We start from the raw sequence: 26,685 nt of genomic DNA, 5'->3' as shown, positions 1-26,685 counted from the left end.
CTTTTCACTTTCATGCATTGGAGAAGGCAATGGCAACCCACTCCAGTGTTCTTGCCTGGAGAATCCCAGGGACGGGGGAGCCTGGTGGGCTGCCGTCTATGGGGTCGCACAGAGTCGGACATGACTGAAGCGACTTAGCAGCAGCAGCAAGGTATAGAGAGAGAAAGATGAGTCAGACACAGTTCTTCAGTCTGAGGGAATTTCACAATCTACCATCAGACACATACATGTAAAGATGCCTCCTTAATGCCAGTATTCTGACATAAGTAGAATCTTTCATTACAGATGGTGAATTTTATTAAAGTTGTATAAAATTACTAAGACTAGTTCTCATAGAGGCCTATTGAATGCTCCTGCTGAGTTGAGTAACTTTACTAGCATTATCACTTTTAACCATCAGAACAGCCCTGTAAAGAAGATTATGTTCTTTCTATTTTATAAAGCAAGACATAGATATACTGTTCAAAATCTTTTAGTTAGAGATGGTGGGCTAGGGTTCACACTAAGATCTGTCTCCCCAGCTGGTAGAGGAGCTTTAAACTGAGTCAATAAGGGACTTCCCTGGTGGCCCAGTGGTTAAGACTCAGTGTGTCATGGCAGCGGGTGTGGGTTCGATTTCTGGTCAGGGAACTAAGATCTCGAATGCTATGTGGTATAGTCAAAAAATAAAATAAATAAAGAATAAAAATTAAAAATGTTTTATCTCTAAAAATAAATTGGGCAAGTAAAAGTTCAATAGATGGGAAATGAGGAAAAGGATAGTACCACTTTGGATTAGCAAGAGAAAAAAAAAAAAGGAAATATAAAAAGTCCCAGAGAGCTTATGGTTGTTATGGACGGAATTGTGTGTCCCTCCCCATTCATATATTGAAGCCCTAATCCCAGTGTGATTGTATTTGGAGACTGGGTCTCTTTTAAAGAGGTAACTGAAGTTAAATGAGGTCATAAGTGTGAGACCTGAGTCCAATATGACTGGTGTCCTTAGAATAGGCCCCAGGAGTGTGTTTGCACAGACGAAAGGCCTTGTGAGGATGCGTGAGAAGGTGACACCTGCAAGTCAGGAAGAAAGACCTCAGAAGAAACCAACCCTGCTGGACTTCCAGCCTCCAGAACTGTGACAAAATTAATTTCTATTGTTTAAGCTACCCAGTCTGTGGTATTCTACATGACATCCTGAGCTGACAAACACAGAGGTCAGTCAGCAAAATGACACAGAGACGTTGGACAGGCAAGTTTGAATTTGACTTTATAAAAGGCAACGAATGCTCCAGTAAGGGACTGTTTGTTGGTGAAACCTCTGAAGGTTGGTAAGATGATAGAAAACACTGTTTGTTCCCATTCAGGTTACCACAGTTCATTAAGCAGAATTCCCTGCATTATTACAGAAGTCCACAAGGGAGGGGATATATATATATACATATATATATATATATATGTATATATATATAGCTGATTCATTTTGCTGTACAGTAGAAACTAACACACCATTGTAAAGCAATTACACTCCAATAAAAATTAATTAAAAATGAAAACTAAAGTATCTTTTAAAAAAGGAAGAAGCCCTGTGAGTCCTATTTTACCATTACCCCATTGGTAGGTATATGGAGAGTCCAAAGAGCAGATAGGCTGATGAGGCTCCTGAGAACACGGAAGACACACTTTTCCCAAGCTCAGGCCAGAACCGTAGAGTCCATTGGCCCTGATCGCTGTCGTTATACCTTAACCCACCTTCCACCATGGGCAGAAGGCACCAGCACAGTGCACTCTCAGAAGGTTCATTGATTTACGCTGGCACAACACTGTAAAGCAACTATACTTCAATTTTTAAAAAACAGAAGATTTGCTGATTTGCTAGGCAGTTGGGCATCTAATCTGAACATCAAGGCTGCTTTGAGATGGGTCAACAAAAAGTGGGCACCATGGTCTCCTTTTCATAACTGACAACAACCAGCAACCCCAGCAGATTTTACCCGTGTATCCTGTACTTGATCAAAACAATTAATCTATCAGATGTATGAAACATCTTGGAGAGAACTGGCCCCTCCAAGAAGCTCATACATAACCTGCGTGAGTGAAAGGGGGACACTAGATGTCCTCTGTAACTGCCAGCACTCCAAAAAGGCCATCATCCTGCCCAACTTCTGTTCACACAAATGTCATTGCAGAGCTTTGTGCTGCTTCATGAGGACGGTTCAGACAATACAGACAACACTGTGATTTTCAAGACAAGGGACAGATCAACCAGAAACTCTGAAAATCACAACCAGAGCTGCCCTTGTCCATTCAAGGCTTTCTACCCCAGCTGATCGTTCAGCTGTCACTCAGAAGCAGACAGCCAGCATCACTTTCAGCTGAGCTCTAAGAGCCAGGACCCAGAGGCCCTCTATTATGATGTCCTCCAGGACATCACTACTCACGGTGCATATGTCCACAAAACCTGTGGCTACAGGCAACTCACATCACAACTGAAATCACAGCAAAAGATAACACCCTGCATGAGTAACAACTGCATTTTGACAGAGAAAGAACAAAGGGATTCCAGACCTGCTAGCAAAGTCAAAAGGGAAGACGTTTTCATAGAATCTGAATATTGAAGTTAGAAAGAATCTTTCCATACAAAGCAGAAATAGAGACACAGAGCTAGGGAACAAACATGGATACCAAGGGGGCGGGGTGGTGGGGGGTGAATTGGGAGATTGGGATTGACATATACACACGATCGGTGCTATGTATAAGAGAGAGAACTAATGAGACCCTACTGTATGTACAGAACAGGGCCCACTCAGTGTTCTGTGTTGTGCTAAAATGGGAAGGAAATTCAGATAAGAGAGGATACACGTGTGTACATATAGCTGATTCCCTTTCCTGTACAGTAGCAACCCACAATACTGTAAAGCAACTATACTCCAATAAAAAATTATTTTTTTAAAGAAAAGAACAAATCTTAGAGATCAACTTGATCACAGATTCTCATCTATGTGGGTGGAAGGACAATGCTCACCCTAAAAGCATCATGGGAGACCACAGCGGCTGCTGGTATGTGCAAGGAGGCAGTGGAGCCTCCCCACGATGGACGCTTTGAGCTGCCAGGTGGACTTGAGGACACTATCACCACGATGGCAGCCAGTCTGCCACCAGCCAGGCCCTTTGATCCAGCTGATCCCTTCCCTTTCTAGATGAAGAAAACTGAGGGCTAGAGAGAGGAGGTGACCTGCCCAAGCTCACGAGTGGCAGCAGCTCTGTAACACCCCATACTTCTTTCTAGCATTTAGAAGCCTTCTAACTATTTCAAACGTTTTGTGTATAAGAGGTCTTTTTTTTTTACCATTTAGATTATAAGTTCTGTATAGGTACTATCAAATTTGTCTTCTCCACACCATCCCCAGCACCTGACAGAGTCCCTGAAATATGGTAGAGTGCTCTATAAATATTTTTTGACAGACTCACTAGAGTGTGAGCCTCACGAGAACAAGACTAATAGCCAGCATTTAACAGGAGCTTATGTGTGCCAGGCAGTGTTCAAAGAATTTATCTGTGTTAGTTTATTTAACCCCCAGAATAGCCCTGAGTCAGCACTCTTCTCGGCTTTGCCATTTTAGAGAAGACAACTCAGCCCAGAGAGATTAAGTACGTTACCCAGGATCACACAGGAAGTGGCAGACCTGTGTCTCTAACCCAGGCACCGTATTTCAGACCCCACTCTTTTATTCACCATAAAATATCACCTCTTCATCCATCTCTTCTGTATTCACAGCTAACACATGGATGACACTCAATACCTATTTATAAAATAAATGCTTCAGCAACAGACAAGAGTCCAAGTCTATGACTACTCCCGCATCGGGTAGTCCCGCCGGTTGCACCACATAGGTGGCCACTGTCCCAGCTCTGAATAAGGGACCCGGGATCCCCCTCTGGCTGAGAGAAATGGCTAATTGGCTTCTTCCTCTGGCTGAGCCTTCCTCCTTCAGGGCGAGCTTCCAGAGTCAGGCCCGTCTGTTAGGAAAGAGCGCCCTCTGCTGACACGGACGAGCTCTTGCTGCGTCTGTCCCTTCGGTGTTGCTGTGAGCTGTGATAAAGATTAAGCCGGTTCCAGACCTAGCCCCCGGACACATCACCCCCTGCTGCTACATTCAGATTAATCTTAAAACTAAGCCAGATGGAGAATTGAGGTTACTGAATAATGAGCGTTCTTTAGCCCTGCATCTGGTTGCCTGTCCGCTCCTCCTGCTGAGGCTCCCCTTGGCCATCTTCTGTCCCTTCCTGCTCCTCCCCGACTATGGAGTCCTCGTTGAAAAATCCCACACAGATTGCATCACTTTGTTATTAACGTAGGGCCTCTGATTTTCCTAACGGTTGGTTTTCTGAGATTCTCTCTCTGAGCCCTGTTTTCTTACCAGCTCCTCTCCTGTTTTCACATACGGTCTCAGTGAATCCTGTGCTTTACTTGCTGCCACAGAGACCCGCATCCAGCCTGGAATGGCTCCCTGGGGAGCCTTGCCTATTTCAAGCCCCCTGCTCCAGTGGGGCTACATCCAGCGTGTGGCAATGAGGATGATCTCCTCTGGGCCTAAATTCCAGAACTGAACCTAACGGGGAGGAGAGATGTGGTGAAGTGTCACCACTGGGTGAGGATTGGAGGAATTTCCTAGCCACTCCAGCCCCTGCTGAGGTCCTAAGGACAAGAAGAATGACAAGTGATATTGTTGTCATTCATTTTATATTTTTCCTTTGTCAATTTTTTTTAAATCATATAAAAAAGGAATCCAAGGGACAACGGGAGAGAAATTGACAAACATAGATAAGCATCTACCCAACAGCCATGGTCCGGATACAGCATTGGCCATACAGGATAAGAGCAGGTGAGGGAGACTTTTGGATACCAGAGGGGTAGACTCCCTGAAAAAGCATTGGATGCATGGCCTTTGAGTGATCCAGTTCTGACCATCCATATTGGAGAACTGTGGGAAAGTAGTTCAGTGATTTCATGACACAGAAGAGATGGGTGGATGATATCTAATGTTTTCCATAAATCTCTCAGGTGATTTCATTTCCTTCTACTGAATCCCTATCCAGCATAGAGTAAAAAAAGAGCCAAATGCCTCTGGCACCCCAACTCCATCTGCCCATCACAATGCTGCCTTCCCAAATTCCACACTTATGGGCATCAGTGGGCCAGACCAGAGGTTGTGTCCTGGAAGTCTCTCCTCTGGAGCCCTCCAAGACTCTACAACTTCCACTTTCCTGACTTCATTTCCAAGGAGGGAGCAAATGAAGCCCGTATGAGAAAACATCTCTCTTCTTTCCACTTCCCTGTAGTATCTGATCCATATACTGTTCACAAATCCTGGTTGTGCTTATCAAGATCTTTAACTGTAGTTAATACCCCAAGTAAAAAATAATTAATTAGTTATTTTTGCCTCGTTAAACTGTAGGCAAATTATTCTCTGCTCCATTACCTGTAACTAACATAAAGGTTGCTTCATTGCTATTCAGTAACTAATGATGGAAGAGATGAAACATTTGCTCAAAAGATAAGTTGCCCCTTGGATTTCCAGCATCTGGGTTTTTTTTTTTTTTTTTTTTTACTCTATCCTGGATAGGGATTCAGTAGAAGGAAATGAAATCAACTGAGAGATTTATGGAAAACATTAGATATCATCCACTCAACTCTTATGTGTCATGAAGTTACTGAATTACTTTCCCACAGTCCTCCAATATGCATGGTCAGAACTGGTCAGGAATCCACCTGCCAGTGCAGGGGACACGGGGAGACTCCACATGCTGCAGGGCAACCAAGTGCATGTGCCGCAACTACTGAGCCCCCACGCCCTGGAGCCCATGCTTTGCGACAAGAGAAGCCCCCGCAAGAAGCAGCCTGAGCACCACAAGGAAGAGTGGCCCCTGCTCGCTGCAATAGAGAAAGTCCACATGCAGCAACAGAGACCCCAGCCAGCTCTAAATACATAATTTTAGAAAAAAATAATAATTATAATAAGTTGCCTCTTCTCTGGGCTACCATGAGAGCCCACCCAAGCACACATGAAGTTGGATATCACTGTCCCTGGAGAGGACCTGCTCATGCTTGCCCACTCAGTTCTGCCAAAGAAAAGCTTCCGGGATCTCCTGTGAATGGACCTGCTCAGTCTGCTGCCAGCCTCAGGAGCTATGCTCTTTTGTACATCGTGCACTCCTAGGATGGGCAGTATTCCTGGCCCTCCTGGAAAATATTGACAGGAGCCCTGTGACAGCCTCAAAGATACACTGCTTAGATCTCCCTTTAAGAGAGAGCCTGCCCCAAAGTGTACACCTTTAGGATCCACTACCCATGACCAACCTAGGTAGCATATTCAAAAGCAGAGACATTACTTTGCCAACAAAGGTCCGTCTAGTCAAGGCTATGGTTTTTCCTGTGGTCATGTATAGATGTGAAAGTTGGACTGTGAAGAAAGCTGAGCACCGAAGAATTGATGCTTTTGAACTGTGGTGTTGGAGAAGACTCTTGAGAGTTCCTTTGACTGCAAGGAGGTCCAACCAGTCCATCCTAAAGGAGATCAGTCTTGGGTGTTCATTGGAAGGACTGATGCTAAAGCTGAATCTCCAATGCTTTGGCCACCTCAAGCAAAGAGTTGACTCATTGGAAAAGACCCTGATGCTGGGAAGGATTGGGGGCAGGAGGAGAAGGGGATGACAGAGCATGAGATGGCTGGATGGCATCACCGACTGAATGGATGTGAATCTGGGTGAACTCTGGGAGTTGGTGATAGACAGGGAGGCCTGGCGTGCTGCAATTCATGGGGTCGAAAAGAGTCGGACACGACTGAGCAAATGAACTGAATTGAACCACTTTTGAACCAGTGCTACACTCTCCCCAGGTGGCTCCAGCCATGAGCACTGCAGGGGTGCTATTGATCCTGAGACAGAGACACTAATGCACGTTCCCAAGCCTCCACAAATCAGAGCACTTGTGCTCTGATTTCAACATGCTCAGAAATATTTCCCTGGATGTGTCTCTGCTTCTTTCTCAATAGGATTTGGAGGAAAGGTCGAATGAGAGTGCCACATAGACAGAGGAAGATGAGGTGAGGATGTGAGGGTCCAGACAGCCAGGGGGAGCACCTTTACTATGCACACTTCATCGTGTAAAGCAGTGGAAAATTGTATTCCCTGGGATCCCCAAAGGTGCTGATGGCTGGGAGAAAAGCCGCAATTGTCTGTACAGGCAGAGTGAGTTATATTTCCCAGGGAATAGGGTGTAGTAAAAATGTCTGCAAGTCTGGAGGGGTGTGTGTGTGTGTGTGGTCAGGAAGGGAGAACTCCGTAATAGGGAGATGCCTAGAAGGGCAGAGAAGTGCTCGAGGAACTCTGGGATACGGAGAGTGGAAAAGAGAGGAAAGAGTTGATTCTAGACCCACTGCCTGGTGAAGGAGAGGTGCTGAAGCTAAGAGGAATGTGTAAAGAAGACCACGTTGTATGAACATGTGTCTTCTGATGAAACATTTGAGATACTTTCAATTGCATTTTTCTACCAAATGCTATTTCTTTAAATGTGACTTAGTCTAGGGCTTGCCCCCAAAAGTAATAGTCTGGTCACATTTTGTGTGGGCACCTCCTCCCTTGTGCCCTAAGGATTTACACTCTGGGCCGATGGTTCTTCATGAGGTCCCATGACCCTCATGCTGAGCTGTGGTGCTGACCCAGACCAGCATGACCCTGACCCATGATCCAGAGGTGCTGAGCTGTGAAGACCTGACTAAGGGACCAGTATGATGCTGAAACTAAGCCTGATTTACAAGGTACAATTAAGTTAATCTGTCTGAATTGTGTTTATGTGCACAGCTGTTTCTGAGCTGCCTGTCATTATACAGGGATGGTTCATATGCTGGGTTTCCCCAATGGGTCAGTGGCAAAGAATCCACCTGCAATTCAGGAGCTGCAGGAGACTCAGGTTCGATCCCTGGGTCAGGAAGATCCCCTGGAGAAGGAAATGGCAACCCACTCCAGTATTCTTGCCTGGAGAATCCCATGGACAGAGGAGCCTGGTAGGCTACAGTCCATGGGGTTGCAAACAGTCAGACATGACTAAAGCGACTTAGCATGCATGCACAATTCATATGCTCCAGGGTAAACAGACATTTAGTGAGCTCCTGCTGAATGCCAGGCACTGAGTGCTCAATGGCACTTTCTCATTTGGACTTCAGATCAGTGAGTGGTCCTTGGCCTGGATTCAGAGCCCATTCTTGCAGAATTCTTGCTGAAAAGGAAAGTTAACAGGATTAACATCATTTAAGGGTCGTTTTCCAGGAACCCATATGTCCTGATTCTACCCTTTCTCTCTGCCTTCTGGCTACAAAGTAGCTTCTTAAAAAGTGTTCTGTGGAAAAGGATTATGATGTCTTACTTAAAGCCAATGAGTTAGTGCATGAGACTGTAAGACAGACAAGTTCAGTTTAACATCGTCTACATTAGGGAAGAACTAGAAACAGTTAAATGTGCACCAGCAGAGAACCGATTAAATATATCATTGTACATCATGACAATGACATATTAAACTGTTTCTAAAGATCTGTGCTACTTTGGATAAAATCAAATATCCCTAAGGAATACAGGCATATTCAAATTCTCCAACTTTTCTTAAGCCCCTCCACAACAGTTGAAAAATGCAAAACCTTTATTAAAAATGAAGAAATATTGCTTGCTACACTAGGCAGTTCTAAAAATACTGGTTTATGAAATGGTTGCACACACGACAGAAGAAAAGAAGAGAAATGTGTGAGGAAAAATAAAGTGCAATGAAAAGAAAAAAGAAGTAGATCTACATGTAATGACTGAAAATATGCTCAGGATACTGTATACTGCTTAGCAGGAAAAGCAAACAGTAGAATAATATATGTAGAATAATCCCCTCTGATTAATTAGATTATATGGACTGCTTTCAAATTTCATCTCAAGTCCCAAAGCTGAAGACTACATTCTAAAGGGAAGTGCCAAACCCAACTTGCTGAACTTGTGGAAGCATGGCAAAACTTGTCCTTCAACCTTCACCCAGCTGCTGACCACCCGCCTTCCCCTTCTCCCCCACCTCCCCACCCCAGCCAGAGAAAGGACTAGAAACGTAAAGGGAAGTTTAGGTTGCTCATATGAGTAGAGTTTTATGGTGCTTTTCTTTTCCTCTCAAACAAGCCAATAGGTGAAACCGTGGAAGAATAATTCACAAGATCAGAAGTGCCTACAGGAAAGGGAGGCTGGTTGCTCACTGCCTCACTGAAAACCTACTGAATTGCAGCTTCTCATATGCTTACCTAGGTGCACCACAGCAGGACCAAGGTAAGAGAGTTACCTAGGTCGTGTGAGAGTTCTGGGCAAATGACTGCTGCCTAAGAACCACTGGCTGGAGCTGGACATGACAGAAGGAAGAGGAGAGGGGGTCAGTGGTTTGGCAAGCTGCACTTCCGCCATTCAATGAGTCAAGGCTGGTTTTGATGAATTTCCAATGACCCTAGTGGAAGCTGTGAACAGTAACCATAGTAGAACCACTTTGATGCGATTCCATCCAAGAAGATTGCCCACTGGGGTGAAGGGAGTCCACCAGTAAGAGGCTCTGCTTTATACCTGTAGGAGCATGACCTGAGTGAGGCTCACAAGGAGTCAGCCAGCAGGAGACTGGACAGTGAGGAGGCCCCTGGGACAGGCCTCCCAGCAACTTTCTGCCATAGTGGAGAAGGTACAGCAACCGTAACAGCCAAGAAAGGACTACAAAGAGTAGTCACTGGGTGAAAAGAACTTTATCGCTCTTCCTCTGGCCCTAGGAGGAGGAGGAGACGGAAGGAGAATGAATGCCCTCTTTTTCACTGCAGGTTTCCAAGCCACAGGTCAAGTCAATGATTGGGGAAAGGAGAAGCTTTGAACTGGATGTGACACTTAAGTTTTAAATTGAGCTAAACTAGACTATTTTTTCATGCCTGAAAGTGGTCAGAAAGCTATTGTGTCAGCTCCAGGGGCAAGTCAGAGAGCTTCTATATAATGTGATGGATAGCAGCAGCAGAGCTAAAAGAAAAATGAAGCTGTTTCTTGTTTCAAGTTCAGCCCATTCAATAAAACTCTATATATAGCTTTTCTTCTACAACCACAAAAGAATTCTAGAGAAACTCAAAAGAAAATGAAAGTGGATACCTCTGCAAACAGAAGAGATAAATGGAGTGAGGCCTTGACTTTTCAGTTGTACTTGTCCCATGCTATTCAGATGCTTCATAACAACTTTGTATTACCTCTATAATTTAAAGAATTAATTGTCTAAAATGTGAGTGTAGTAACCAAGGTGTCTAGCCCAGAATCCTGTAGTCCCTCTGCCAGCTGGTGAGTTTTAGGAGGAGAAAGGTTTGTTTGGTGATGCAATGGTAGCCCAATGGCCACAGGAGAAAATAACCTCTTCATTTGTAGTATTTGCTGATTCCCATGGTGTAAACAGGCTTCCCAGGTGGGGCTAAAGGTAAAGAACCTGCCTGCCTATACAGGAGACATAAGAGATGCGGGTTTGATCCCTAGATCAGGAAGAGCCCCTGGAGGAGGAAATGGAGCCGGCTCCAGTATTCTTGTCTGGAGAATCCCAGAATCCATGGAGGAGCCTTGCAGTCTACAGTGTCGCCAAGAGTCAGACAAGACTGAAGCAGCTTAGCATGCATGGTGTAAACATGGCAGCAACAGTTGATTTCAAACTACCAACAGTTTAACCATAACTGATACAAAATCCCTGGCTATTTAACCATCAACTTAATCCAGCTCCAGCACACCAGAAGAGCACTGCATGGGAGGCAGTAGCCAACGTCTTTTCCCTGGCCCCTGGCAGTTTATCTCTGCTGCTGCTGCTGCTAAGTTCCTTCAGTCGTGTCCGACCCTGTGCGACCCCACAGACGGCAGCCCACCAGGCCCCGCCGTCCCTGGGATTGTCCAGGCAAGAATACTGGAGTGGGTTGCCATTTCCTCCTCCAATGCATGAAAGTGAAAAGTGAAAGTGAAGTCGCTCAGTCGTGTCCGACCCTTCGAGACCCCATGGACTGCAGCCTACCAGGCTCCTCCATCCATGGGATTTTCCAGGCAAGAGTACTGGAGTTGGGTGCCATTGCCTTCTCCTAGTTTATCTCTAGGCTCCGTTAATTACCATCAGATTAGCAGGCCAGCTTCTGCCCAGGAGTGATAAAGGGTCACCAGTTTCGAGAGCAAAATGTCAGGGCATTTCAGTGGGTCAGCCTACTGCCCTCTAAAACATTTGAGCCAAGTGGAAGATTCTAGGAGAGTTGGGAGGGCGATAGGCAGACGGCCGTGTCAGAAGACGGAGAGCTGGGGCTTCCCTGGTGGTCCAGTGGCTAAGACTCTCTGCTCCCAATGCAGGGAGCCCAGGTGTGATTCCTGGTCAGGGAACTAGATCCCACATGCAGCAACTAAAGATCCTGCATACTGAACTAAGACCTGGCACAGCCAAATAAATAATTAATTTTTTTAAAATAGCTGTTATCATGTCCAGCTTCCAGGGCAGGAAACTGAGACTTAGATTAAACAACTTACTCAAGACCTTCAAGTTCATTCCTGGTAAAACTGAGATTCAAACCAACCTTTTAGTCCAAAGCAAAGCTAGATTTCTGCACAGCTGCATTAAGCATCTCAGAGTGAAGCAGAGTTCCCCACAGTAAGCCAGGAGCCAGTAGCAGATGCTAATATCTGATCTGAAAGTGTCCAAGTCCAGGTCCCCCTTCTTGTCTCCCCCCAGGACAGGATTTCTAGATCTGGCTACTGCTGCTGCTTGGGAATAGAGTCTAATCCAGGTGCTTTCTAACATTGCTATGGGAGCTTTGGGGCTTCCCAGGTGGCCCTAGTGGTAAAGAAACAGCCTGCCAATGCAGGAGACATAAGAGATGTGGGTTCAGTCCCCCGGTTGAGAAGATTCCCTGGAGGAGGGCATGGCAACCCACTCAGGTATTCTTGCCTGGAGAATCCCATGGACAGAGGAGCCTGGTGGGCAACAGTCCATAGGGTCACAACGAGTCAGACATGACTGAAGTGACTTAGCACTCACACAAGCAAGAAGGGACTTTGGGCATGTCGTCTCACCTCTCCTGGTCTCAGTCTGTCCTTGTAAAAGTAGAGAATTGAATCGAATAATCTCTAAGAATGAAAGATCCTTGTTGATATATCCATTTTCTCTATCAGTGCAAATACCAGGAAGCCTGGGGAAATTAGTATCTACTTTATGTAACAGTCATTCCACAAATACGTGTCAGTATGGGTCAGGCATCATTCTGAAAGACACTGAGGATATGCTCTTTTCCAAGAAAAAGTTGAGGTCTTCAGAAATCAGAAAAGAGAGATGAACTGGTCAAGGAGATTAGCGATTTCACTCATACATGTACTGAGTGCTGGACATTTCACAAGGTCTGGGGAACCCAATTAAAGGTCAGATTATTACAACAAGAAAGGGAAGGCCAGTGGAGTCAGGCTGACCTGTGGAATTATATGGCCTGGGGCATCTCCAAACTGCTGTTCTTATCTTTAATTCAGTGTGTGTTACTCACTCAGTCATATCCAACTCTTTGCAGCCCCACGGACGGTAGCACGCCAGGCTGCTCTGTCCATGGGATTCTCCAGGCAAGAATACTGGAGTGGGTTGCCATGCCCTTCTCCAGAGGATCTTCGTGACCCAGGGATCAAACCCAGGTCTCCCATGTTGTGGGCAGATTCTTTACCATCTGAGCCACCAGGGAAGCTCTTTAATTCAGGGATAGTGGCAAATTCCCTTCCCTGAATAAGACTGAGATCCTCTTAGGTCGAGAACTTAGTGCAGACTCAAGCATGAGTGGACCCTCAATAAATGATAGCTATACTGATGATAGAGGCTTCCTTGATGGCTCAGCAGGTAAGGAATCCGCCTGCAATGCAAGAGACACAGGAGACATGGGTTCGATACCCGGGTCGGGAAGATTCCCTGGAGAAGGAAATGGCAACCCATTCTAGTATTCTTGCCTGAACAATCCCATGGACAGAGGAGCCTGGCGGGCTATAGTCCATGGGGTTGCAAAGAGTCAGACACAGCTGAACATCAGCACAAGCAGCGCACTGATGATATAGAAACAGTACTTTACTGGGATCCCACAGGCACAGTTGTTCAGGAATGGGCAGAACCCACAAGACTATTTCGGCTGAGTAAGGAAGTAGTTGAGCCTCTAAGAGGAGGCACAGAGGTATTACTTTTCATGACTCAGCAATATCTATGTGCCACAATAGATCTGGGTGCCCGAAGGTCCAGAGCCTCTGGGGAGGATGAAGAAAGAAGAGGATACCATTGCCACGTTTCCTTGAGCTTCGTAGAGATGACAGCCCCTGATTCTGCAGCTTTGGCCAACTGGGGAATCTCCCCTTGATATACCTCCAAGCTTTGAGGATAGCAAATCCAGCAAAATATATTGCTGATTTCAGGGCCTTCCCACACCTCTGTTCTGCACCCTTGACCCCAGACCTCTGAACTTCACAACGTTCATGTTATTCCCCCCTCTATCTAAACTCCAAGGGAAAGTCTATTGCTTTTCAGAGCTCTTTCTCTCTCTCCATAAATATATCAAGTTACTCATTGGTACCTCATTCCTGCTCTCCGAAAAGCAACACTAGGGACTTTCCCAGTGCTCTAGTGGTTAAGACTTCATGCTTTCAATGTAGGGGGCATGGGTTCAATCCCTGGCCATAGAAATAACACCCCACATGCTTCATGGTGGGGCCAAAAAAAATTTTTTTTAAAGAAAGAAAGAAAAGCAACACTAAGGAACATATGTCCATCAGGGTGGCGCACTCCACGACTTCTTCCTTGCTGCCTTCCACTTATGGAGGTTGGAAAGCTTCTCCCGCAGCTAGAAGTGGCTGGCAAAATCTAAGGAGACATCTGCTAGGAGTTTTCTGGAAAATCTTTCGCTTCCTCAAGTAACAGAGGCAGTTGGTGCCACTGATTTTCCTCCTTTCTCTCTTGAGTAGTTGTGTCATACTCAAAGTTGGGGTAGCTCTCCTGTGACCTCAGGATGACAGACATGCGAATGAAAAGCTAAGATGCTAAAGATAGTGAACGAGCCCAGATCCTTAATGATGCTACTGAGCTGCCTATGCCCAGAATGCTTGTTTGTAAACCATAAGCACCCTCAGATCAAAAGCCAATGTTAGTTGAGTATTCTATTTCCTGTAAACAAGAGCATTTTCTCGGAAACAGAAACAAGAGCAAACAGGTAGAATCAAGTAAGCCAGCAGTTCAGACATAAAATATTAGAGAAGACAGGGCTAATAAACAGCGTGACCAACTTGTCTTGATTTGCCTTGGATCTTCTTGGTTTGGGCATTGAAAGTCCCACACCCTGGAACTCGACATCAGGTAAACAAGAATAGCTGATCATCCTACTTAGACATACCATCAGTTCATAGACAAAAGTGCTAAGCCCTAAGGAAGAAAGAGGTGTGCCCAGGATAACACAGGTTGTAGCCAATCCTAGACTTTCCTAACTCCACATTGAGGGCTCTTCCGTCATGTTGCACATCCACAAAGACATGCTGTCCTTCTCTAGAATCCAAAACTACCAAAATTACCTCCTCCCACTGGACTTCCCTGGTGGGAGGAGGTAAAACAGGACTTCCCTGGTGGCCCAGATGGTAAAGAGTCTGCCTACAACGTGGGAGACCTGGGTTCAATCCCTGGGTCGGGAAGATTCCCTGGAGAAGGACATGGCACCCCACTCCAGTACTCTTGCCTGGAGAATCCCATAGATGGAGGAGCCTGGTGGGCTAAAATTCATAGGGTCGAAGAGAGTCGGACACGACTGAGTGACTTCATTTTCACTTTCTTTTCACTGGAAAACATGTGATTTCCTGGAACTACTAATTAGGACCTGCTTCAGTCTGGTGTATAAGCCATAGCTTCTGTGAATGCTGATAAGTCTAGGGGGGTGAGGCAAAACCTACATCTGCAAAGCTGGAGGGAGCAAGACCACCTCTTGGCTCCTGAAATGGGCTGGGACAGGTCCAGAGCCCCTGCTCGTCAGACGTCATGCTTCTTGGTGATGAGTGGCTTCATGTTAAGTCAACAGTCACAGGAGACTCGCGGCACTGCCAGCCCTCTACTCCTTGTGGCTCCACATTCAACAAACACTTACTAGGGCCTGACTATGCGTGGAGCATGGGGGCTTGTGGTTCACTCTGCTTGAGTGGAATACGGGAGCTAGAGGTTTCACTCTGTTATTTCACTAAACTTTCAAAAACAGTCCTGTGAGATAGGTACAATGGTATTATCTCCACATCATAGATGAAGACATTTTCCCAAAGACCCAGCTTGCTTGGTGACTTCAGACTCAAAGTCTCTGTATTTTGCCTCAAGGTTGTGTTCCTTCTATACCTGCTCCGCCCTCCCTCTCCTTTCTCCTCTGGCTCTCCTGATCATTTCTCCTCTCTGCACCCTTCTCTAGGCTCACACTTACCCCTCTTGATTCTCGGGGGACACAGAAGAGCAGCAACCAGCTGTAGCACGCCCCTCTTGTGCATGTAAAGTAGACTCTGGGTGACCACACAGAGAGATGCTCAGGCTGGGGTTCTGTGAAGCAGAAACTGTGCGATCCCCGTAAACACAGACGTTAACACTTCACACTCATGGATGGATGGATCAGAGCTGTCAGATACCCGGAACTACATCCCAGGCCCAGCGCTCACATTACGATAAATAGTTTGATATCATTCATGCACACAGTTCTCTGGGTTACAAACTCTCTGAGCCTTGGTTTCCTCGTTTGTCAAATGAGTGTGGGATTACTCACCCTACAGGTTGTTATGAAAGCCTGCCTAAGAGAAACAAGCAAACAGGATGCTCTCATTCCGTGGAAGAAAAGGATGGTGTTCAGTTCCTGATAGCCAGGGACGGGGGAGCCTGGTGGGCTGCCGTCTATGGGGTCGCACAGAGTCGGACACGACTGAAGCGACTTTGCAGCAGCAGCAGCAGCCTCTTCCTGTAACCTTTTCAGAAGCTCGCCGCCCCCCCCCCCCCCACACACACACACTTCCTCTGGACACATGCGAGGTCTTCAGTGCTCCTGTCAAGGGGCACCACACGCACAGCACCAAGACTCCCCCCAGCTTCCCAGCCTGGACTTGGGGGGCTTCTGGACACTGTGGGGACCTCACCTTTGGGAATTAGCTGTCTTTTTCCTTTTGCAGTCAGTTTTCTCCTCAGACCCAAGAGGACAGTTTTCTGTGTCTGCCTTTTTGTTTTCCTTTTTTGAACAGGCTCCTATCATTTTAGTTACTTGCCTTCAGGAGAAAATTAGAGGGATTGGAATTAGGAGAGAGAGCTGGGTGGGATCATGGGGCAAGAGAGATACAGAGTAGTAAAGAATGCTTCAGTTACGCAAGATAAGTTCTAGATATCTAGAACATAATACCTAGAGTTAGCAATATTGTATTGTGCACTTGAATTTTTTTTTTTTTTAAGACAGCAGATCTCATGTTAAGTGCTCTCCTACAACAAAAACAAAAGAGAAAACTACTGCCCTGGCGGCTGGAGTGACTGCTGGCTCTGGCCAGCAGATGGCAAGATTGCACCACAGAATCTGATGCGAGCCTTCTACGTGGACACCAAAGGGTCCAGAACTGGAAGACAGGAGGAACAACAGGAAGCATGGGATGGGTTTGGAGCAGGGAGCAGAGAGGAATACGCTGTGACTGGAGGGTCCGTAGGGAGACTGCTAGACACAGAGCCTGAGCTCTGGAGTTTCACTCCTGGGATGGATTCAGCAGGATCCAGTACATCCACTGGACCCGATCCTAATTTCAAGACTTCACTGTCACCTAGGCTTTGGATGATTTTCAGCAAGTCATTTCACTTCTCTCAGCCTATAAAAGGAAGCTGCTGCAGTTCCCTCAGGCTGGCCATAACAACAGAACACGGACTGGGTGTCTTAAACAGCAGACATTTATTTTCTCACAGTCCTGAAGGCGGGAAATCGAAGACTGAAGTGCCTCAGAGCTGGTTTCTCATGAGACCTCCTTTCCTGGCTTTTTGCTTTGTCCTCACATGTCCTCTGGGATGGGGGCAGGTGTGGGGAGTCGCTGGTGAAGGAGAGAGGAAAACTCTCATGTCTCTTGTCTTACCAGATTAGGACCCCATCCTTAAGACTTCATTTAATCTTACTTTCCTGCTTATAGGCCCTATCTCCAAATACAGTCACATTGGGAGTTAGGGTTCCAACATATAGATCTGGGGAGAACACAATTCGGTCCCTAACAGAAGCTATTAATAACAACAATACCTGTTGGACATGAGTGTTATGGGAATCCATAAAAATAAATAGAAGACAAACTATATGATTCTGTCCACTCTAGTCAGTGACTGGTTTCCCTGGTAGCTCAGACAGTAAAGTGTCTGCCTACAATGCGGGAGTGACTAGAGACCAATTTATAATTCCCTAAGCCCAGAGAGGTTTCAGGAAGGAAGGAGAACTCTGTGTTCAGGAATGATGGTATCCTTTTAACTCATCTCAGGCAGGCCCAGGTTTCCCTCCCTGAAAGATGAGCTGTTTAATATTATACACTTCTTGAGCTTCATAGCAAGACTGCCTAAGACAAGACTTTAGGAAGGACTTCCTGGTACCCAAGAGGTATTAGGCAGAGTAAATTCTTTCCTTTCTCTTCCCACTGGAGATCGATGACTAGGGGAAAGTGTCTTGCTGAAGTCTTTGTCATCTATCTGGGCAAGATAGTATTGATGTAAAGGGAGCAGACCTCATTCAGGCGGCCTCAACCTGGGAAGACAGCTAACCCCCTCAAGGTCAGGACCATGGGAAACCTATTTGGAACCTGTGGGGTATTGCTGGAAGGTGATAGTTGGGATAGGTGTGACTTGGGAAGGATCTTCAATAAAAGTGTATAGCATGGGGAGTTCTGCAGCGTCCCAGTGGTTAAGACTCCACATTTCCACTGCAGGGGGGCCTGGGTCCCATCCCTGGGAGGGGAACTAAGATCCTGCATGCCAGGCGGGATAGCCAAAAAAACCAAACCAAAAAAGTGTACAGCATGACACTCGCACTTGGATCTTTCTCCACTTGCTTCCTTTCCAGTGACTCCATCCAAACACACTTCTCCAGCCCAACAGGCACTTCGATCTCCACTTACGGCGCCAGCTGGAAACGAAGAATCTTAAAGATTGGCCGCGTGCTTCCACTGTTGTCAGGGACTGTGGGAGGTGTGAGAGAGAGAAGGGGAGCAGAGCGGGAATGCTAGGAAATCAACATCACAGTATTTGTATTATCATCCTCGTTATTATCATCATCAACAACAGCCCACATTGTTTAACTCCCCCGGGGTCGGGAGGAAGCGGCAGGGTCTGGGCCAGCGAGAGAGGGGACCCTGTCCAGTTAATGCTGAGTAGTCCTGGCCCTGTGGGGACACCCAGCATAGCCAGGGAAATAGGCCAATCAGTGTCACATGCAAGGTACTCAATGTATGCCTGGCACTTTGTAGGTTTTTGAAAACTTCACAGAGGTGGTAAGCATGGCTCAGGTAGTCTGGGAAGGTTTCACTCAGGAGGTGGCTTTGAGCTGAAAACTGAACAAGAAGTAACCATTAGAGAAGAGAATAGAAGGACAATGCAGGCAGGAGGGACGCTGTGAGCAAATGCATAGGGGAAGCACAAAACTTGCCTTGTCCAGGAGCCCCAGCAGCTAGTGCTGAGACAAGAGGAGAAATGAGTGATTTCTTTGGGAACAGTTCTTGGAGGGTCTTGAATGTCAAGTGGGCATTTACATTTCCCTCATGAGGCCCTGGAGAGCTCCGCTCTCTGCCTGGAGCTAAGACCTAACATTTTTAGACCAGTCTCTACACATGTATTTCCTCCCTCTCTGTCTCCCCAAAGATTAGACCAGGGACTCACATCCTTTTGCATGTAACATCAGTGTGACTTAGAGCAAATTTCAAGCCCTCTATGTCCCAGCGTCTGTGCCAGGAAATCAAAAACGCGGCCCTGCAAATTCAGTCTAATGATGGGGACAACAATGAACATATGATGTGACCGAACCCATGCTAGAGGGATAGTTATCTCAGCTAGAGAAACTGCAGGCCTTCCTCTTGGATCCAGAAGGTCCAGCATGAATGTGGGGGGAGGGCCCTCAGCTGCCCTTCGCTTCCCCAGCTTTCCCATCCCAGCTTCCCCATCTGTGTACTCGCGTGAGATCATAAGTCACAGTACCATAAACCACTCCAGAGTGTGTAATAAGTGAATTATTTACCAATGACCCTGGCTAAATGTTCAGAGGGATAAATGATTAAGCCGCAGATCTGTCAAAAAGTTCTCATAAATAAGTAATTCTGTGCCGCTTTAATGGGCTTTGTAAATTACTCATTCATGCCATTTCGGGATCACTCTGTGGGGTAAATTCCTCACACGTACTGATTTACTGCTTCAGTCTGGATAGGATGGGACAAATTCTGCTAGCCAGCTGGGTAGATCCCCAGGTGCCAGGCCACCTGGCAGAGTCCCCAGAGATGAGGACATCTTCCGGTGTTACCTCACAGGAATGTGGGGTCAGAGGTAGGCTAGACTTCTTGGCTACCTGGAGTTTCAGGAGAACTGCAGTGCCCAGGGTTCTTTTCCTACAAACATTCGCCCAGCGAGAATGTCCTTAACACCCACCATGTCCCAGGCTCTGTGCCAGGAAACCAAAAATGTAGAAGTGTGCCCTGCAAGCTCAATCTAATGGTGGAGACAAGACTGGACACACGATGTGATCAAAGTCATGCTAGAGGGCTACTTGATTTCATTGGAGAGATAGCTGTCTCAGCTGGAGAAACTGGGGACGACTCCTGAGCGTGGGGTCTAAGAGTGTTCACTGTTTACAGAGGCCTGGCTCCAACTCAATCAAGATGGGCTGCACAGTGTTGCTGTGATAACAAACAGCCCTGCAGTCTCAGTGTCAATCCGAAGACTTACTGCGGCTCAGCTGAGGGCTCTACTCCACCGCCCCACCCCACCCTCCTGCCAGGACTCAGGCTGGTGGGACAGCACCCCAGGGGACGCTGCCACCCCCGGGACGCTGTGGCCGAGGAAGAAGAGAATGGAGCACAGCACACCCTGGCCCCTAGAGCTGCTGACCAGGAGGGTCACTTCTCCTCCCATTTCACTGGCCAGAGAAGTCATGTAGTCATGCTCGAGTGTGACAGAGACAATCTGGAGAAAAAGAAAGAGACGGGGACAGATTGAGAGACAGAAATGTTTGTGAACAGCCCTAAGGCTTACCCTAAGTGCAAATTCTGACTCTATGAACTTAATTAGCTGTGCAGCCATGGGCAAGTTCCTGAACTTTTTTATCTTTTAATTTCTTCAACTGTAAAAATGGGGATATTAATAATAACTACTGGGGACACCACGGCTGGTTCAGTGGTGAAGACTCCACACTTTGACTGCAGGGGGCCCAGGTTCAACCCCTGGTCAGGGAATTAGATCCCATATGCTGCACAGTGTAACCAAAAATAGTGATAACTACTAGTTTTTGGAGGATTGAGTGAGATCATCCATGTTATACACTTAGCACTGTGCCTGCCACATGGTGAGCGCTCAGAAGCTTGGTTGGCTAATGTTATTGTAGCTTCCATTATCAGTAGAAGTAGTAGTAATATCCTGCTGTTCACTCGATAAATTGTGTGCGACTTTGCGACCCCATGGACTGCAGCACGCTGGGCTTCCCTGTCCTTCATCATCTCCCAGAGTTTGCTCAAATTCATGTCTATCGAGTCAGTGATGCCATCCAACCATCTCATTCTCTGCCACCCGCTTCTCCTCCTGCCCTCAACCTTTCCCAGCATCAGGATCTTTTCCAGTGAGTCAGCTCTTTGCATCAGGTGGCCAAAGTATTGGCGCATCAGCTTCAGCATCAGTAACATCCTAGTAGAAGCTGAATACTGAAGAGTGAATGGGTTCCCAGTGGCCTGGGAAGAAGGGGAGGAGCGTCAGGTGTGGTGCGGGCTTCCTCTGCCTTCCCAGAGGCTGGAGAAGTATCTGCTCCTGTGGCTTTCACAGCAGCCCAAGTGGCTGCCAAGCGAACAGGAAGAAAAGATCCTGTAAATCAGCTTGTTTTCTCTGAATGTTTCAGGCTGACTGGTAGAGACCCGAACCCATTGCTGGAAGGAGGGCCATTGACTACCAAGGCTCCGCACCTTCTTCAACTTTCATGGGGATCATGAGGCTAACGAGCCGCCTTTGTTTAGCTTATCAAGGCAATCACTCTGGGCCCACAGGTCATAGCCCTGTCCACCCTGCCTGAGTAAGTCCAGGGCCGCCTCGAGTTTTACCTCCACTCTAAAACTGAAGACATGATTTCCCATCTTTCATAATCCAACCAGCTCACACTTACTCACAGCCTGGCAGGCTGCAGAGGAGCATCAGCCAACTCTTTACTCAGTTCATCCCACACTAAGTCCCTACCCTGAGTGAGGGGCTGTGCTGGGAGAGGTGGGACCTCAGACATCTCTACCAGTACCTTCTGGGCCTCCTGGAAACATGCCAGCTACTGGGGGAGATGAGACATGGATGCTGGGAAATGATGACAAAATGTGCTACAGGCGTCGAGGGTCAGTGGAAGAAGAACAGTCCTCTGAAACAGGTAAAGGAAAAGCTGTACCTCGGAGGTTCTCCTTACCCACCTTCCAGCCCTGAAGACACGGCCTTGGCCTTGGACTTGGCAGGCACTTTAGGGCCATCAGGGTCTGATCATTGAGCAGAAGGGAAGCAGAGAGCTACAGAGGTGGGAAGAGTGGGACAGGAGAGTGTGAGAAAGATGCTGTGTTTCCAGAAGCAAAAGAGACTAGGCCTGGTGGGACAGGGCCATAAGGACGAGGACACTGACGAGCTTTTGCTCCTCACACGTAATACATCTCATAGCAAAATCAAAACAAATTTTTGCTGTGTATCTACTATGTTTCATGAACCAGGGTTAGATACTTTCATTCTATGATTTATTTACTCCTCAAAGCAGCCCTTTGCTTGCATTTTGTAGAGTTTGCTTCCCAGATGAACAAAATGAGGCTCAAGGAAAGAACTGGCTCACACACGGATGAGCGTGGAGCCAGGATACACCATCTGGTCGTGGGAATCCTGCCTCCAGGGTTTTGCTATTCCCCTTACACCCGTCTTCCGGAGCCCCAGTGAACCTCTTAAAACACTCATCAGATTGTGTTGTTCCTCAGCCTAAAAGCCTTCAATGGCAGCCATCCCCAGAATATAGTCAAAACCTTTAGTATGACATGCAAGTCCCTCCACGTCTGGCTAGGGATGTCTTCAGTCTTCTATCGCTTCAATCTCAGTTATCGTTGTCTGCACCCGTATTGGAAGAGCTAGTATTTATGGAGCATCTGCTACAAACCAAGTGCTTCTTCCATGGCTCAGTGGTAAAGAATCTGCCTGCAGTGCAGGAGACACAGGGGATGCAGGTTTGACCCCTAGGTTGGGAAATCCCATGGACCGAGGAGCCTGGGACTGCAGAGTCAGACAAGACTGAGCACACACACAGATTCACATGATGTACCAGACACTTAACAAACATTTCACATATACTGTTGTTTCATCCTCCTGACAACCCCCTGAGGCAAATACCACTGCAGCCGCACTTTATGGGTAAGGAAACAGATTCATAGAATGGCTTAGTAATTTGCCCAAGGTCACATATCTTGCAGAGTCTGGGAGTCACACCCAGGCAGTTCACTTCTAGGACAGAAATGCGGATCTCTTTGTGATCCCCACAGCCAATTCAGGTTTCCATGGTTTGACTTATATTCTTTCTTCCTTTTTTTATCTAAAATATCATTTTCTTCTTTCTTCCCTCGATAAAGATCACTTATCATGCAGGTCCGGATGTAGAACTTCTTTTTAAAGTAATTTTTCCCTCTACATTAGGTTAGAGCTTTTAGATTTTTCTAGAGAGTATTGCTATGGAACCAGCTGAGCATCTGTACCTGCTGACTTCTGCTGATATGTCTATCTCCCCTTTTAGAATTAAAGCAACTTGAGGACAGACTCTACCATATCCATCTTTATTTCCCCAGTCTGAAGGAAAAAGCTTGACCCTACTTCCCCTTCCACATACCACTGAATTCTTCCTTTTCTTTACAGTGAAACTTCTCAAACAGTTGTCTGGACTCACTGTTTCTTATAGGTCTCTCTTCACCTTCTTTCTGGAACCTACTTCAGCCAGGCCTCAGCCCTCCTGACTCCACCAAAAAAGACTGAAATCAAGGTCACCTAGGACTTCCTTATTTTCACTGTTAGCTTGATCTACCAGCAGCCTCCTGCTAGAAATTCCGTCTTCCCTTACTTCCAGCACACCTCCCTGCCTTGTGTTTCTCTCCACTCTCCTTCCAAGTCTCCTCTGCTCGTTCCCTTTTCTCTCCTTGACCTCTAAACATTGGAGTGTCCTCTGGTTCTATCTTTGGATCTCTTCTCTTATCTACACTCACTCACATCTTAGGTGATCTCATCCGGTCTCATGACTTTAAATACCATCTATATGCTAATGACTCCCAAATTTATATCTTCTGCTCAGAATATTCTCTCCTGAATTCTAGATTCCATTAGCCAACTATTTACTGGCTAGCTCTACTTGGGTGTCTAAAACACACCTCAAACTTAGCCTGTTTAAAACCAAGCTCCTGATCGTCCCTCGTGCCCTTCCAGCTCCCCCGTGGAGACCTGCCCCTTCTGCCTTCTCCCCTGTCTCAGGAAATGACAGTGCCTCCTCCTTGCAGCCACCAGATCCTGAGAGTCATCCTTGACGCTGCTGCTTCTCCCACACCTCACTTGTAATCTGTCGATGAATCACGTCCATTCTACCATCAAAGGAAATCTAGACTACTCTCACCTGCTCACCAGCTCTCACCTTGGTCCAAGTCACTCTTCCGTGATTGTTGAGCCGCACCCCGCCTGCCACCTGGCCTGCCTGCTTCTGCCTGTTTCCCCGTAGCTGCCAAAATGCTCCTGTGAAAATATGTCAGGCAGAATCGTCATCATTCCTCTGCTCACTACCTTCCATTGGCAGCACAACACATCATATCAATGTGAAATATCAATATCATATCAATATTAACACTTGGGAGTCTTTGCAATGATCGCTGAGGGCTTTCTGACCTTTTCCTTTCTGTTCCTTGATGGGTCTCCTCACCCTCTGGGCTCAAGTGATACTCTTCTCTCTACACTCTCTCAGACACATTAGACATGTGCCCACCTTATGGCCTTAGCACTTGCTATACCCTCCCTAGAATGTTCTCCCCAGATTTCTGCACATCTAACTCCCTTACCTCCTATAGTTCTTCATTATGTGTCATCTTTTCTATGCATCTTTGCCAGGGCAACCTCCCCTAACATTTTCTGTTCCCTCTTTTTACTTTATCTCCTTGCGTGCATGCTAAGTCACTTCAGTCATGTCTGACTCTTTGCAACCCTATGGGCTGTAGACTGCCAATCTCCTCTGTCCATGGGATTCTCCAGGCAAGAATACTGGAGTGGGTTGCCATGCCCTCCTCCAGGGAATCATCCAGACCCTGGGATTGAATCTGCATCTCCGGCACTGGCAGGAGGGTTCTTTACCACTAGCACCACCCGGGAAGCCCATTTATCTCCTTCAGTTCAGTTCGGTTCAGTCGCTCAGTCATGTCCGACTCTTTGTGACCCCATGAATCGCAGCACACCAGGCCTCTCTGTCCATCACCATCTCCTGGAGTTCACTCAGACTCATGTCCATCGAGTCGGTCATCCTCTGTCATCTCCTTCTCCTCCTGCCCCCAATCCCTCCCAGCATCAGAGTCTTTTCCAATGAGTCAGCTCTTCGCATGAGGTGGCTAAAGTACTGGAGTTTCAGCTTTAGCTTAGTCCTTTCAAAGAAATCCCAGGGCTGATCTCCTTCAGAATGGACTGGTTGGATCTCCTTGCAGTCCAAGGGACTCTCAAGAGTCTTCTCCAACACCACAGTTCAAAAGCATCAGTTCTTAGTTACATTTAATTATTTGTCTGTAATTTATTTTGTTAAATATGATGTTTATTTGCTTATTTATTTTGGGCTGTGCCCAGTCTTAGTTGCAGCACTCGGGATCTTCTGGGCTTCTCTCTAGCTGTTGCTTAGTTGCCTCATGGCATGTGGGTTCAATCCCAGGGTTTGGAACATCCCCTAGAGAAGGAAATGGCAACCCGCTCCACTATTGTCACCTGAAAAATCCCATAGACAGAAGAGACTGGTGGGCTACAGTCCGTGGGGCCGCCAAGAATTGGACACAACCAAGCACACACACGGCGCAACACAGCCTGTGGGATATTAGTTCACCAGCCTGGGATCAAACCACGTCCCCCGCATTGGAAGGCAGATTTTCAACCACTAGACTACCAGGGAAGTCCCTATCTATAACTTATTTGTAATATTGTCTATTTACCCCAAGATAAATGCAGAGGCTTTGTGGGGGGGCCGGGGTGGGGGGTTGATTGGCTAGTTAGCTGGTTTGCTTCCCTGATAGCTCAGTTGGTAAAGAATCCACCTGCAATGCAGGAGACCCCAGTTCGATTCCTGGGTTGGGAAGATCCCCTGGAGAAGGGAAAGGGTGCCCACTCCAGTATTCTGGCCTAGAGAATTCCATGGGCTGTATAGTCCATGGGGTCACAAAGAGTTGGACACGACTAAGCAACTTTCACTTTCTTTCACTTTTGTTTTAATCGCTGTTGTTTCTCCAATGCTAGTACAATACTTAGCACATAGTAGGTACTCAATAAATATTGGATGACTAAATGAACAAATCTTTGTAACTCTAGCACCTAGACAAACATTTGTGGGACCGCTATTATAGTGGTGCTTCTCCATTGGCAGCAAGCACTGCACATTTTCAAAGCATCAGCTGCCACTCCATTCACATGTAAATACAGAAACACAGCCTCAAGCCAAAGAGAAATTACTTTTGTGTTCCCCTGTATGTGTGGATTGCCTATGCCTCGGTCCCATCTATCAGAGAGGAGAACAGACAGTTGACTGGAATGTAGTTCACTTACACAGAGAAGAAATGACTTGAAAACTAGCTACTTGATGAGTAAAGTTCTGGAAAATGCTCTCTTCAAAAGGAGAGAGGCAGTTTCTCGCTCACCTGGGAGGAAATTTCTGGTTTATTGTGTTTCTCTCCAAAGTTATGGCTTTCCAATCCTGCCAGAAGCCACCAAGGGAGCACTGCCTTTCAGAATGGGGCTTCCAATTCTGAAAAATTAATTTTAAATAGAGACACATTACACCTCCCCACAGAGCACTTAACGGAAAAGTGCTACTTAGACTCAACTTGGCTGCCAAGTCTGCTCAGGCTGGGGGACCATTGGTGGGTGGCTCTCGGTCCCACTAACCCATCCCCATAGACCCAGTCTGGCTCCCAGACCCTCCTCCCTCCCAGAATCACTACAGTCCTGATTTCTCTTTTAAGTGGTTGATATTCCTCATCACCCATTTAAATTCCACACAAATTTACTAATGTCTGTTTTTCACCTTGCACTGTACTAGGTATTGGGAGAAGGTGTGAAGACAGAATGAATGTTCCATCATTTCATGAATTAAGGTTGGAGAAGCTATATCATAGGATCCTTCAAGAACCACCATATTCTTCATTAACTCA

At 46.6% G+C, this 26,685-nt stretch overlaps 1 long non-coding RNA gene across 1 annotated transcript in view; it reads right to left on the bottom strand.

Annotated features, from left to right (window-relative positions):
• Positions 1–16,589: 16,589 nt before the first annotated feature.
• LOC133238929 (uncharacterized) overlaps positions 16,590–26,685 on the bottom strand; it is a 33,739-nt gene continuing 23,643 nt past the window's right edge. Inside the window, exons 3-5 of the long non-coding RNA XR_009733678.1 lie at positions 26,173–26,279; positions 18,181–20,230; positions 16,590–17,118 (exon numbers count right to left, since the gene is read on the bottom strand). This is a non-coding gene — a long non-coding RNA (uncharacterized LOC133238929). The remainder of the gene's footprint in view (positions 17,119–18,180; positions 20,231–26,172; positions 26,280–26,685) is intronic.

This window comes from Bos javanicus, chromosome 3, assembly GCF_032452875.1.
Source record: "Bos javanicus breed banteng chromosome 3, ARS-OSU_banteng_1.0, whole genome shotgun sequence".
NCBI classification, from domain to species: domain Eukaryota; kingdom Metazoa; phylum Chordata; class Mammalia; order Artiodactyla; family Bovidae; genus Bos; species Bos javanicus.
This window is presented reverse-complemented; position numbering and strand designations above follow the sequence as displayed.